Source organism: Passer domesticus, chromosome 2 (genome assembly GCF_036417665.1).
Source record: "Passer domesticus isolate bPasDom1 chromosome 2, bPasDom1.hap1, whole genome shotgun sequence".
Classification (NCBI taxonomy): domain Eukaryota; kingdom Metazoa; phylum Chordata; class Aves; order Passeriformes; family Passeridae; genus Passer; species Passer domesticus.
The window spans coordinates 3,649,039-3,664,297 of record NC_087475.1 but is presented as its reverse complement, the minus strand read 5'-3'; the positions used below and the strand labels follow the sequence as shown (position 1 = coordinate 3,664,297).

Below are 15,259 nucleotides of genomic sequence, written 5' to 3'. Positions count from 1 at the left end.
AGTGTGAATCCAAAGGAAGCCTGTCTTCATTTGTTTTGCTGCTCACAGGGCAACTTAATTCAACATTCAATATTCAACATAATTCAATATTCAATATTCACAGCACATAAAGGGACTTTAACTAATAAGTGTTCAGATATGTGGACAATGAAGAACTGATAAAAATGTCTGCTTCCTTCTGATGAGCTGCTGTTCTACTTGCTGACTGTTACATGTTTTACCAGTGTGTGTGACAGTAATGATCTATCAAAATGAGGGCTCAATTAAACCAGGAGCGGCACAAAATTAAAAGAAAGGCTCTGCACCAAGGAGCTTACAGACCATGGATGTGTTGAGTGCATAGCTGAACTATGCTGAACTGAAAGTATAATTAAACTGACAATAAACCTAGCTAGATTCAAGTTTTTATTGTACTCAGTTGGTTTTTGCATAACAGTTTGGACATACCTGTCAACTTCATTAACCATTCTTTTAAAAAGGGCTTAAATTTTAATGTTGAAAAAAGTACTCTCTTCTTAGCAAGAATAGTCTTAAACCTGAAGTACTTTTGTGTTTTGGAATTAAAATTTCCTTCAAACAGGAAGAAAAAAAATTCCTTGGGATGTTTCATTGCAAACTCCAATCATGGCATCTTTGAAACAGGATCTTTTAGGTGTCCTTTGCTGTCCTACCCTCCCCACGTGGTTTGTCCACCAATGAATGGCACCTGGATTTCTGTTTCTAGAAAGAATCAAAGCCCAGTTCAGGCCCAGGAGAAGCTGGAAAGCCCTGGACAACACCCAGAGCTGTTCTTTCTGAATGAATCTGTCCACTCTTCCAGAACACATGAGGCATCAGCAATGAACCCCTCCCTAAGCTCTTGCCCTCCAGGGCTGCCTCCTGCAGTAGCCTCAGTCCCTTGTTTTTATGCATGAATGGTGCCTCTTCTTATCAGAACAACTCACTCCTTCCATCTGAGCTTCTCTGGGTCCTTTTTTAATCAGATGACACTGGCAGAGGATCTGATTTGAGGCCTGCCCAGGCTTTCCTCTTGCATAGTTTGTGTTTGTTGCTGCACGGCAGAATAAAAACCCTTATTTAAATAAATTACTTTAATTACCAAACCATAATGTTAATGCTTGGTGGCATGACCTTTTCACATGCCAGAGCTGTTAATGCTTGGAGATGACAATATGTCAGGATGCAGCCCTTTCTGTTCAAAGGCTTCCTGGCCCAAACCAAACCGACCTGGAGATTAACAGGGCCTGTGGAGATGTGGGTTTGGGTTACCAATGGGATCTAAATCCAGGAGGAACTCTGGGAAAGGTCTTGTATGAGGCAGGAGGCTCCACATGCACTAGTGATGAAGTACCTCTTATTTAGCTGTTTGGGTATTGGGTACTCATCAATTTTTATCCAAGAGGAGAATCTGAAGAGAAGAAATTATGAATAATCAAAATAGAAAATTAGGATGAGTCTGATTCCATATTCTAGAGGATGGAAATAGCCTCAGTTTCATCTGGTGTGTGCCCACGTACCCTCAAGGAGGTTATTTTCAGGAAATTGGTTTTTTGTGGCCATCTGCTTGTTCCTCCAAACCCAGAACAATCAGGGCTATGCAAAATCACAGAATCATTTAGATTGGAAATGACCTCCAAGACCACTGAGGCCAAGCTGTGACAATCCCTACCATGTCACCAGCCCAGAGCTCTGAGTGCCACCTCCAGGCCTTCCTTGGACACTTCCAGGGATGGAGACTCCAGACCTCCCTGGGCAGCCCCTTCCAATGTCTGAAAACCCATTCAGTGAAGAAATTCTTCCTGAATTTTGTCTTGAAATAGTCCCATACATCCTTTTATGCATTTTATTCAATAGAAGACCCAATTCAAAAGAGTGCCAGACTGTTAAGGAGTCCACTTTACCATCATTAACTTGTGCCACCTCCTTTCTTCCTTCCACAATGTCCCCAGCCTCCCACATGTCCCTTCCTCTGCAAATCTCTCTCCCCTCATCACAACAGGTTCCAGTCCCTTTCACCTGTCCTTCTTTCTTCCTTTTTCAATCTCCTTGGGTTCTCACATCCCTATACCTTTATATTTTCCTCCTCTAGCCTCATTTCCTGTCCCTAATTAAATCAGCCAACCCCCCAGGTCATCTGAAGAGTTTTCCCTATAGCTGCAGTCTTCCTTCCCATCAATATCTCCTCGCTGGAGTTTCCCTGGTGATGGTGAAAATGTTCTGAGCCCATGCAGGAGATGAGAGAGGGGTTTGTGCCTCCCCACGAGGTACCAGAGCGCCTGTGCAGGTGAGCCCTGCCCTGACAGGTCCACCCTCCTCCTGCTTCCCGAGCAGGAGCACACAGAAAATGGGACATCTGGACTTGGATTGAAATCCCACAGCCATCCAGGAGCCTGTCCCAGACACTCCTGTCTCACTTCCAGTGCCTGCACTGGGTGACAATGCTAAACCAAACCCCATGATTCCCTATCTTGCTTTTAAAAACCAGAGGATTCCTTGGAAAGCTCGCTTTCCCCCCCAACAAACTTTCTTAATAAGAGCAGCATAAAAAAATGTAAAGAAAGATGACTTTATTCCTCAGATACAGCTTTATCCCTGCTTATCCTTCCCTTCTCCTCACATAATCTTCCACATGGATTCCTTATTGCCATAGCAATGCCTCACAGCTAAATATTTCCCCTTCTTCCAAAGCTGATTTTTTACTCTTCACAATTTATCTCCAATGATCCTAAACCATAAGCTCTTCTTTTTATCTTCCTCTATGTCAAAAGATTTCTGGTAACAAAGCCACATTCCCAAGGATATTTTAGGCAACATATTTCATCATCCTCCAACTATCTTTAATCAAATTACTGATGCAAATAACTGAGATAAATATGCTGGTTCTTTACTGACAAAATAATCTAGAAAACTGTAAATAAGCAAGCTAAATCTGCACTACATATGCATGAGATATTCTCTTAGGATGTTTTAAAAATAAGTGAAGGCATTTAGAAATGTATCAAGAAGATTCAGATGCCATATTAAATGTGGCTGTCCCTTTTCTCTCTTCAAATGTGCATTATATACAGACACATAATTATATTTATATATATTTATATAAGAGAATTTTGGAAGGGAAGGGCATGTTGCTGTGCAGGTTCAAGGAATGGAGACTGCCATGTTCCACATGGAGTAGTTTCACCACGGGACAAATTAATCAAGTTCTCTTTTCTCTGGGATTCTCCATATCTTTGTCTGAAGCCATGGGGTGCTGGGCACAGTTAGAGATCTATTGGTCAAAACTGGATAAAGTAGGAGCTACAATTTATAAATAATGGCAATTTCCATTTTCAAGGTATTCATATCTCTGCCAGCAGCATTAATCAGGAGTTTTCTTTGTCTAGAGTTGGGCTTTCTTTTGGAAAGCTGATTTATTTGCTGCTTTTCACAGGTGAACCCATTGTTTTCCCTTTTCTTCATGGCAACCCAGCAAAAAATAATTAATTGTAATAACAATAACAATAACAATTATTATAATTCTTAATGTTTATATGAAACCATTATTTATTATAGCACTAAATATTATTTCTATACTAATGTATATCAAAACATTAGATTGTACAATCATATTAATTAGCAATTCTTATGCTAATAATAAATTCTTGTTGATATGATTGCTTTATAGTACTAACAACTTCATTAAAATCAAAGTACAAAATTCAGTAGTTAGGGTTATCCTTAAGAATTGTGAAAATGGCTCATACAAAACAAGAACTTTTTGCCCTACTCTTGAAGAAAACTGAATCTGGACCTTTCCTAAGATTCCGTAAAAATTACTTAATCTGACTTATTTTTTCTCTGCTACTGCTGAGTAGTAGGAGCTGAGTCCAAATTAAAATTTCATCAGGAACTGAGTCCAAATGAAAATGAAAATATTTAATTACTTTGATAAAGACTGATCTCATTATCCAGATTCACAAGACTGTAGGGAATTGAGTAAAGCTTGTGAAAGGTATAAGAAACTTTGACTCCTTTTAGAATAAATCTTTATGAATTAATAGAAACCAAAAACTCACATCAATTTTAAAAATTATGTTGAGAGCTGGGATGGAGGGAGGTATTTTTTCTCTCTTTCACCTAATAGATGGGAATAGCCACATTGGAAGAAGCAAATTAAAAATCTCCCTGTTTTTCATTTTCTAATTAAACACTAAATATCCATGTATCATTCAAAAATTATTATAAGACTGACTAAAGCTCTCAGTATTTTTAAGAATTATGGTCCTTTCTAACCCCAGACCATTCTGGGATCCTGGGATCCTCCTGGTCTGAAGATCTCTGGCCTGGCAGAGTGTTCTCACATTTTGGCTCCATCAGTGGATCATGCTTGACCTGGCCAGTTTGGGGAAATATCTGTAACCATGAGAGATTCATCTTGCAAACATTGAGAAAATATTGAAAAAATGAATTGAAATTCGAATTTAACATTTAAGCCAAATTCAGCTGTCCTTTCATTCTGGTCAGCCACAGTGAGAACGCTCTTCTCTCCATGACAAATGGGATTTTCCTACCTCAAAAATTCCCTTTCCCTTCATCCCCTTTTGCTCAGGCAGAGAAAGCCCATGAAAATACATTACTTATATTTAAGTGAACCTAGCTGTCACACTTGTATATGTTGATATATACATTTGTTAATTTATTTTCAAATTTAGTAGACTTTTGATGAGTCAGCAAGAGTTTTACTAAAATTCGTAACTTCAGTTTTCCCCTTCTAATAAGAGACATTTGGATTTACTTAAATATCATCTCTCTGGAATTCAAATGGTGAAGAAAAGAGAATTTTAAATCAATAGGATTTCCCAAGCACTTCAATTTAAACTCATAGTTCCTTGGTAAAAGTCAAGCCTGTTCAGCAGGTGAAAATCATGCTCTTAATCCTCAGGAGATGTCCAAGATTAGGAAACAAATTCTGTGTCTCAGAGGGTCAAAGAAATATGCAAACACAAAAAAAAAGCATCCCATTTTTATGTCTGCAAGTTATTATAAATAAGAATGATGGGCATACAATTAATGACAACTGCAATTTTACCAATATTCACTAATTTTGAAAATTAACTCCACATTGGGGACCTGCTTGTGTTTGTTGTGAAAACCTCCTCAGAGACATGTTCTCTTAGGATAAGTACTTAAAAAATTTTGTTTGAATTATTTAATCATTTAATGAAGGTGTTTTCACAACAAAATATTTTATTGTATTGCTTGGAATCAGTAAAGAATTTGCTGTCCAAGCAATGCAACTCATAGATAGAAACCATTCTGGATGAATTGTGCCAGTAATCAATATGGCATGAATTTCAAATTTAAAAAAGCCAGTGTTTTGAAATTAATAGCCATGGATGTTTCACATTAGAAAAAATAATTTCAAACATGTAAACCTGAGAAATTTAAGGAGAGAAGTAAGGATTTGATGCATTCATAAGACAGACTGAATTATTTACTCAGCTGTAGTTTCCAGGTTCTGTAGTGTATAGGAAATAAATTCAAAAAATGTATTAATAAATATATTCCTGAAAATATCTTTAAAATAAAACTGAACTTTAAAATAAAACTGAAAGAAAATTGCCTTCTACCCCTAAACTGCTCTAAAAAGGAAGACCAGTAGCTTTTTAAAACATTTTTGTATTAATGAATTGCTGGACAAAAGGCAAGAGATGCATTAGCAGTTCTATTAGCAAAATAATTTTCTGGCAGAAGAGTGTAAACATCAGCACTGCTGTGTAAAAAGAGAGGCATCAAACACAGAAATGGCAGCTACAATGCTTTATAAATTTGCATTTCAAATCCAATAACAAAACAAGAGACTCAGTGCTTTGTAAAAACTGCCTTATTAGGACACACATACAAGGTAATCTTTGATGAAAAAAATCTAAAAATAAATAAATACTAAATGGGAATGAATATGGATTCTGTACATCCTAAACCACTATTCCCAATGTATAAATGGTGCAAAGGAAGTTACTTTGATTATAAATATTATTCCAACATGTGTTTCCAGGCTTGAACAGGCCTTGTTGGATGCTGAGCTGGAATAAAATGACAATGAAGTCTTGAGTCCTTGGCAGCTCCAGCAGTGCCTCCTGATCTGATTGAGTGTGTCAGGGCAAAGGCTGTGAACATTTAGGGTTCATCTCTTATTCACTCAGAAGTGGTTTCAGGTCACATTAGAGGAAGAGAAGTTGATTTATTTTGCATGACAACTCTGAATTTTAACCAAAAGATGCATTAATAAAATAAAAAAGGGCTTCTCTCTCAAATCACAAAGGCAATTCTTTCCTCTTCCTGAGGTCTTTTCTTGAATTAGTTCTGTGTTTGTACAGTGCAAACTGATGGCTTCAGATGATACACAGGAGACCAGCAGCTGCTGCTATTTCTTGGGCTTTCCTTTGACTTTGACATGGTTCTGAAATGAGTGTGACTTTCTCCTGCTTTGCCACGCAGCTTCAATTCCCAGTTTGTCCAACTGCACTTCCAGTGACCAAGGGGAAGGGAATGGGGGATGATAAGCTGACAGCTTTGTCCCCTGCAGTCAGCTGTACTGAAAGCCTGTGGAAATTTGTTACAAACTGTGGGAACTCACACGAGACAGTAGGAAATCAGTCTCATCAAAGCTTGGCTAATTGTCAAAACAAAATTTAGTGATCGAAAAACCATTATATTACCATGTGTGTAATTGTGATTTATGAAGACTTAGACAAAAATCATCTTCCCATGGAAAATAATTTATGACCAATATTAGTTTTACCATCATTGACATTGTTGGAAAGCCTAAAAATTAGCACCAGAAACATGTCTCCATTAATTACAAATTCCTTGGGCCACTTTCTGTTCCAAATCAATTATGATCTTTAATCATCCTGTTATAAAAGCCAGGCTGGAAAGAGCAGGAATGTTAAATAGTTAAAACCAGCAATACATAATTTTAGATAACTTCTCCAATGCTTTGATCTTAAATTGAATTCAGTCTGCCATCGAGATGGCATCAAGTTTTAATGTGAAATGAGAGGGTTGCTGCTATCATAATTGTAAAGCACAGTGCTCTAATTTTTGGTGACTTACTGAATGCAAATCAGTTAAAAAGAGAAGCTGTGGAATCCCATGGGAGAGTGGGGTTTTTTTTTAGTTTTTTTTTTTTTAAAACAAGTTTTTATTCTTTAAACTCTCTATTTGTGTCCTTTCATTGAGATCACCTGAACAATTTACAAGTTTAAATGAAAAAAAAAAAAAAAGTCAGAAAGTCACTGGAAAGCACAAGCTTTAATCAGGCTTTATTTTATGACCCAGCAGCTCCCATAAGTCTTTTAGATTTTGGAGGCTGTGAAGTGACATGTGTAAATGTCCCTCCCTGGGGAAGAGAAGCAAACACTAATTGGGATATTGACAGGTTTAAATGAAGCAGAAACACACGAAGAAACTCTGGCTCCAACAAAAATGAGTATTGGGGAGCGGGGCATGCCGGGACATTAATGGTTTTCATTCACTGCTCACTCATGCAAGTAAATATACTTTTAAGCACAGTGACCTGGGTCTATAACAGCTCAGTTCTGAGCTAAAAAGCCATGAAATGCTATCTGCTGGTGTATAAGAAAGAGGGCTCTGGTAGAACCAATCTCCTCTAGCTGTTCAGAGGGAATTGTAATTTTATTTTCTACATAGTTGCAGATAGGCCAATATCATCTGATGCTGTGATGGCAGGAACAGACTCAAATGTATTTAAATCAGCAAGACACAACTCTCTCTGTATTTAGCAGCCACTCCCTATATGAATTTATTAGCATAACCTATATAAAGATATATTTTCTGCATATTAACACTAACAGAGTGTTGTACTTGGGTGAATATTCAAAAGCATTCACCTGGGCACAGGGGCCAAGCATGGTGATAAAACCCATCAGTGATTCAACACAACTGGTCTTCAGGTGGCTAAAAATGAAGGACTATTTCTGTAGTGGATATTGAGGGGACAAAAAAAAAGGCCTTCCATAGGGCCATTGGTCTTGTTTTCAAGACAACAAACACCTTCTTATTGATGATAAAAGGACCTCAGGGTGAGCTGATCAGACTTTTGCAACCAACCTTCAGAAGTCCAGCTTAAAGTCAGGGAAATCAAGTGCTAAAGGTCTGATCTCAAACTCCACATTCTCTTAACTAAGGAGATTCAGAATGTTAATAAATGCTACAATCCCAGGAATGACAGGAAAGGAGATTCAACAAAGAAGAATAAGATGAATAAAATCCTATTAAAAAGCTCTCAAGATATTTATTTTAGTTTTATTTGGTTTTTCCAGTAAAAATTCTGCCCCTTTTTAGAGAGACCATCTGGAAATAATTTGGGAATATTCTGACCACCTTGATCTGCTTGTTTCTGCAAAACCAAAACTTTAATTCTTGATCTATTTGACCTTTTCCTCTATATGATCTAGTTTCTACTTTTACTGCCCAGCACTCCACGAGTTTCTAGAGGGAAAGCAAATCTCAATAAAAGCAGAAAATTTCCAGAAGAGTTGGGAACCATCTTAAAATCTGTACAGCCTAGTAAAAGCTGATTAACAAGCTAACAACAACAAAAAAAATTAACATCTAATTAAATTAATAATTAATAAACAAATTAATAATTAATTTTTAAAATTAGCAATTTTTTAATACCTGTCTCATGGAAAGAGGGAATTACTAGCAAAGAGGGCCTAGAGAAACACAATATTTATAAAGATAGTAAATGCAATACTTTTTAAGATGCAATCACCCATAAATTAGAAGCAGCTCTTACAGCAAATAAAAATCAGAATGGGAAACTTTTCTCACTTTTATGAAATCTAAAATTAGGAACTTTCCTTGGGAACTTTTTGGTGATTTTTTACATTCATTGTTATTGTATCTTTGCAGTATTTTATCAAATCTGAATTCTAGGCCTTATGTGCTGAGTATTTTGGGACTGTTTCACTGAATTAATTCTTCCAGACAAAAGCAGAGGCTGAGAATTTGGCTCCAGTGCCCAAACGTCTGAGGCCAGAGGAAGAGCACCCTAATTTGAACCTGGATTATAGTTATTTTGGCTCATTCAGAGCTGCCAATGTGCTCATCCAGCTGTGAGCCAGAGAACAGCTGAAAAGAAGTTTTAAAGCTAAATTTTACAGTGTTGATGTTGACAATACTTTGCAGTACAGGGGCCCTAGAGATTTATCACCTCTATAACTTAGGTCAAGGTATTTTTGTGCCTGCACATGCACAGGCACATGTGTGTGAGTGAGTAAAAAAATGGGAAAAAACCAGTAAATATTTTCCACAAAGGCAAACAAGGAGAATTATTTTATCACCCAGGAAAAAAAAAAAAAGGACAAAGCAACCCTCATTGTCTCTTTCCCTTGACTTTCAGCTGTCCTAGGCATCCCTCTTTTCAATGTGTTCTTAAAAAGAAATGTTTCTGTTTCTCTGGAGACCATTTTTACCCCTCAGCCAAGGGGAGGCACCATAAATACTCGTGTTTGAGGCAGGAGTAAATTATAGCCATCCATCTCCTCGACAGAGTGTGGCACAGGGCTGGGGGTCACTTTCTTTCCCACGTTGCAAGGAGTTCAAAGGACTTGGTTTATAATTTTTTTTCCCCTTTAAATTGTATTTCAAGGGAATAGAAACTCCCATTACCTCTTCCACGTGCCCAAAAGCAGAGGCCAAAATGGCACTGCTGATAATGTAACCAGCAGAAAAGGAAGAAGAAAGTCGTGTTTCCAAGCAGGGTTTGACATATTGTAGATGACAGATGCTGAGCGTGATAAATGAAGCAGCTGGTTACAAGGGCAATATGAAAATGCTTCTTTGATTTTTTTATTTTCTTTTTTAAATCAGGTTGTCAAATGTTCCTTTGTTAATCAGATCCTTGAAACACACAAACACAAAAGCTGTGCTTAGGTCTAAGCGTTGTACGTAAATTATTAAATTATCGTCATTTGGCCTTAGGAAATACAGGAAATTTAAGGGCTGATTTGGCCATTCTGGGTTTTGTTTTTTGAGGGTTTTTAGATTATATTTCATTATAAAAAGAATAATCACAAAGGTATAGTGTGAGTTTATACATTGTATAAGAGCCTCATTAGTCACATCCCCAGGGGGATTTTATGTTCAAGATTTATTGCTTTTTCTATTACACATTTTAGAGTTTCTTGTAACTGATAGAAAGGTTTTTAGACTCACTCCTGTTGGGGCTTTGGACTGTAAGTTATTTTTTCTTTAGAGAATATCTAATTTCTTGGACCTAAAACTTTTTATGAGAATGTGGTCTCTTTGACAAAAGGCATTTCTCAGAAGGCTTTATTAGCTCAGCATTTAAAAATCATGCCAACATGCTCACAACATCTTCAAAATTAAAATTTTGGCAGAAAAGGAGAAAAGAAAAAGCTATGCAAATTCATGAGAATTCTCAAAACTGAGTCTCTTTTCCAGCCAAATAATACTGGCAAAATCACCTAAATCCATTCAAGCTAAAAACACTCTAAGGAAAATGGATTTCCTGTGGTCATCTGGAAATACATTTCCAACTTTTTGAGGAACTGAAGGAATAGTTTTGTACAAATGAAATATAAAATAAAAGGTTATGATGTTGTTGAATCAAAGGTAGAAACTTCCTTTTTCATCATGAAGCAAAGTTGTCACTAATTTCTAGTTATCTCCTAGTTTTCTTCTTATTTAATGAATTTCCCAATGGATGAATTAGTCTGTTTTTTGCTAAAAAGAGACTGTTGGAGTGATGGGCAGGATGGTCTTGTGTTGTAGATCCACGCTGCTCCTCCTCTGCAAATAACTGCTCTAACCAACCCCTTCTGTAGCTGTAATTAAAAATTTATCATATTACCTAAGATCCTGGAAAAAACTCATCCTGAGATTTAATTTTGAGAAGCTACTGCACTTCTGCTGTCTTTTAACTGATGGAAAATCTGTCTGTTCTTTGGAATTTAGCATGAAAAATCCCTTGTTGTTGAAGTGCTACACCTTTGTCCCACAGAGTTTCACTGGGAATTCACAGTGGAAAATGCTGGGAAATGATGTGGCTTCTAAACTTTCCTTATCAGTAAGATAAATTGAAGTAATAACAGCATCAGCAGGATGCCAAACTAATAACTGGATATGAACGTTCTAAAAAGCAAGACGCTGCCACTGTCAAAACTGCTGCAACTACAGCTCCAAACTGGTGATGCCTCAGGTTTGAGCTTTTCTATTTTTCACATTCTGTGCTGCTTTAGTGTGTGGGGCTGAGCTTCATATGAGGGGATGGTGAGCTCTGTGCACAGAGCAGGGAGACAAAACAATTCCTGCTCCAGCTGGGCACCAAGGACAAATGATCCAAATCTCAGCCCAGGAGCACAAACCCCGTGGGCTGCAGAGAGAAAAACAAGCAGGATGGGAGTGCAGGGGCTGCAGCTGGGATTGGACACTGAACTGCAATGTGCACATGGAGCAGAGCTGAGCCCAGGGAGAGACCCCGGCAGCGCTCGTGCATTTTGGGACCATTTGGGTTCATCCTGGGTGCAGCCCTGGCTGGGCTCTGGTGCTGCCCAAGGTGGATCCATGGAGGCCTTTTCATAAATCCCTGCTTTATTCTTTAGCCCTGTCCAGCCTCTGCTCTGGGGCAGCCTGCACAAGGCATCACTGGGGCAAATCCAGTGGATTTCCAGCATTTCAAACACTTGGGCAAAGAAAATGGTGACAAAAGCAGATAGTTTCTTTAGCCCAATTTATTTTCTTTTTTTTCTCTCTTTTCCCTCCAATAAATGGGTCATTGATAACATTGATCAACCTCAGGTCATCCTGTGCACATCAGGTTTTGCCCTCTCAATCCTAGGAAAGAAAAATGGGGGACTGTTCAACCAGGCTGCTTTGTCTGAGTTTCCAGATGCAACAATTTCTCTAAAAAAGCTTGTTCCATCTTTCTTTAGTATGGAATCCTGCAACTTGAATTACAAAAGTCTATTTTCAGGAGTAACTACTGAGACTCTACTGCATCACAATAATTTAGGTTGAAAAATACCTCAAATCAAATCTCTAATCTACTGGTTGCCTTATAAATTATGCAAAAAATTTTTAAAAAATATACTACCTCTGGATTAATTTATCTGTATTAAAAAAGGAGAAAATTTAAATGGAAAATTCAAGCATCCAAAATTTCAGTAACTGAGACATCCAAGCAGTCTCCAGTGAGACTGTTGTGATCATGTTTGATAATACATTGTTTAATTACACAAACATTGTTTCCCCACAAGATAAGTTCTTCTTTAGTAGAGGGAATACACAGTGCTCAGGGTTATGAAGTTGATGAATGATGCTACTCCTATTTTTGCCTTATTTTTGATCATGCCCTGGATTAGAAAACAGTAAATGAAATGAAAAGAAGTCCTTTGGCTAGTCCTTGCTGAATACCCCATTCAATACTCTCATTTTGCACTTCTGTGGCAAAATTAAGAATTTCTAGACTGTTACCTTTCACCTTCTTTGACAGATGTTGCTTTCCTTCACTTATTTTTTAAGTGTTCAAGTGGCTTTGCAGAATTGCTGAACTGAATGCAACTAAAGTCTTACTAAAAATATATCCTGATTGTCTACACAGTAAATTGTTCCACAGATAATATATGGCTTATGTTTGCTGTCTTTTGAGGTAATGTCATGTGTTTAAACTCATACTTCACAAAAATTTTCTAAGGATAACTTGGAAGCATCTTAAAGTGTGTGGTTCCTGAAATGCTTTTGTATTTATGCTGTGTCCTTGACTCAGTTGCTCTGTATGAGCAGCATCAACAGAGTGCCCAGAATTGGTCTTAAAAAGAACAGCTCATTAAGAAGCTGAAGTCTGGTAAACTGTTAAAAAAATTAAATATATATATATATAAATGCAACCAAATCTGCAGCACTAAAGAAAGAAAAAGCTTTCTCAGCCCTCTGCCAGTTAAATACTTTTTTTTATATTGCTGCTAACAAATAATAATCCTTTGATTTTCCATCCTGAAGATTGCAAAGTTGCTGGCAGCTCCGGTAACTCTTCCAGTTCCTATTGCCAGCTCTGCCAGTCTCTCATAAATCTCACTGGTCTCTTCCACCTCTGTCTCCAGGCTGTTCCTTGCCTCAGATTTTGCCAGAATAAATTCTGGTAATGTCACAAAACACCCCCCCCTCCCGTCTGAGAAGGCCCCTGTTGTGGTGTTTAATTAGATGGTGTTCTTTGCAGAAATGGAAATTTGAGGCAAAGAGGTGAAAAAAGGGTCACTGGTAATTTATTGTGTGTACCAGGGCTGAGCGAGCTGGTAACTGCAACACTGTAAACCTGAATAATGAGTTGTGGAGGAGCATTGGAAGATTTGGAACTGCAGGTGAAAAAATAGAGGAATCGGAATCCTTATCTTAATCTTATTGAATCCTCTCAGGAAATGTAAAACCAGGTCATCTGTCAAGAATCCCCATGGCATTATTACTGGTATGGAAAGACATAATTCAAAAGCAGCCTCTGAGATGGTTTTCTCTTGCTCCTTTGGGATCACTTAGAACCACAAAGTCCAAACGTGTAAACTAAGATATTACTTTAGAGACTTTCACCTTTAAATTTTCTAAAATATTTGCATGCAGCTCTCTTGGGCTTGCTGCAGGAAGGCTGATTGGCTCATATGTACCTTTCATATAACACAACATCAGTATCTGGAGCACACAGATTTTGAAATTATCACTGAATTATAGAATGGTTTGGGTTGGAAGGGACCTTAAAGATCATCTCATTCCCACCCCTGCCATGGCAGGGACACCTTCCACTGTCCCAGACTGCTCCAAGCCCTGTCCAAACCTGGTCCTGGACACTTCCAGGGATCCAGGGGCAGCCACAAAATCTCTGGGCAACCTCTTCCAGTGTTTCACCACCATCACAGGGAAGAATTTCTAAGATCTAATCTAACCCTGCCCTCTGTCAGTTTGAAGCCATTCCCTGGGTGCTGTCCCTGCATGCCCTGGGAATTGTCTCTCTCCAGGTTTCCTGGGGCTCCTGCAGGCCCTGCAAGGCCACCCTGAGCTCAGCCCAAAGCTTCTCCTGTGCAGGTGAACAATGCCAGCTGTGCCAGCCTTTCCTGCCAGCAGAGCTGCTCCATCCCTCTGCTCATCCTGGAGCCTCCTCTGGGCTCTCTGCAGCAGCTCCAGCTCCTCCTGGGCTGGGACAGGGCTGGGGCAGCTCTCAGGTGGGCTCTCACCTGTGGGGACACAGGGACAGACTCTTGATGGAGAAGAAATTTTGGTATCTCCCTTTGTCTGCCTTGCTGCTGATGGCTCATTACTAAATTACTAATTACCGTGTGACTAAAGCAGTATTCCTGTTATCATCAGAGCATCTGAAAACAGAGTTTTGTGGGCTACAAAAAGCTCAGCTCTGGAGATGAGGCTACTGATGGGTCTTTGAGGGAGCTGTTTGCCAGCAGTCCCACATAACCCTGCAGACGAGGCAGCCCTGGAGGAGGAAAACTTCTGGCACATCTGTAACCAGCAGCTTTGGTGTCCTGGGGAGAACTGTTCCACCTTTCTGTGCCTGCAGAACCCTGTGGCTCTGGGCAATGATTTTGCACAGCTTCCTTCCAGCAGGAGAATAATCTTGTTTTTCAGTTCGGTGGTGAAAGGAAAACAGGAACACCTAAAATATAGAGCCCAATATATCTCCACTTGGGTTCAGGAGGGAAAGTGCAGAAGATGGTAATGCTGCCAAAATCCATGGATGGCAAAAGGGGGGGTTCAGTCCTTCTCAGTGAATAGCTCTGCTATTCTGTCAGCAGCAAAACCCACAGGGTGGCCAGGGGCTTGGAATTTTTGCTGCATCATGGAAAAGATGAAAATGAGATTGCTCAAATGAGGCCCCATGATTGAAATTCTGTTATCACAGAGGTTTTGAGCAACTTTGGCACTGACTTTCACTTGAGCAGGATTTAATTTGCTAAAATAAGAGTTACACTGGCAAGTTTCTTACAGTCTTAGTACCCAATCCTCATACAAGTTAAAAGGGAGGTGCTAAAGAAGAACCAAACTGTAGGATATTAAAAGGACTAATTCCTTTCTATTTCTAATAAATAAGAGAAAATAAAAATCTCCCAAGGTGCTTAATATTGCCTGTTACTGTGCATATCCTGAATTAATGACTAATGCACTTTAATTCAGTCACAGGATATGCTTTAAACAGTTCGGTGCTGCATTATGTGCTGCACTTGAGATGTTC

At 38.7% G+C, this 15,259-nt stretch overlaps 1 protein-coding gene across 4 annotated transcripts in view; it reads right to left on the bottom strand.

Moving 5' to 3' along the window:
* DSCAM (DS cell adhesion molecule) overlaps positions 1-15,259 on the bottom strand; it is a 465,664-nt gene that overhangs the window by 131,654 nt on the left and 318,751 nt on the right. The gene's annotated exons all lie outside the window — the stretch shown is intronic.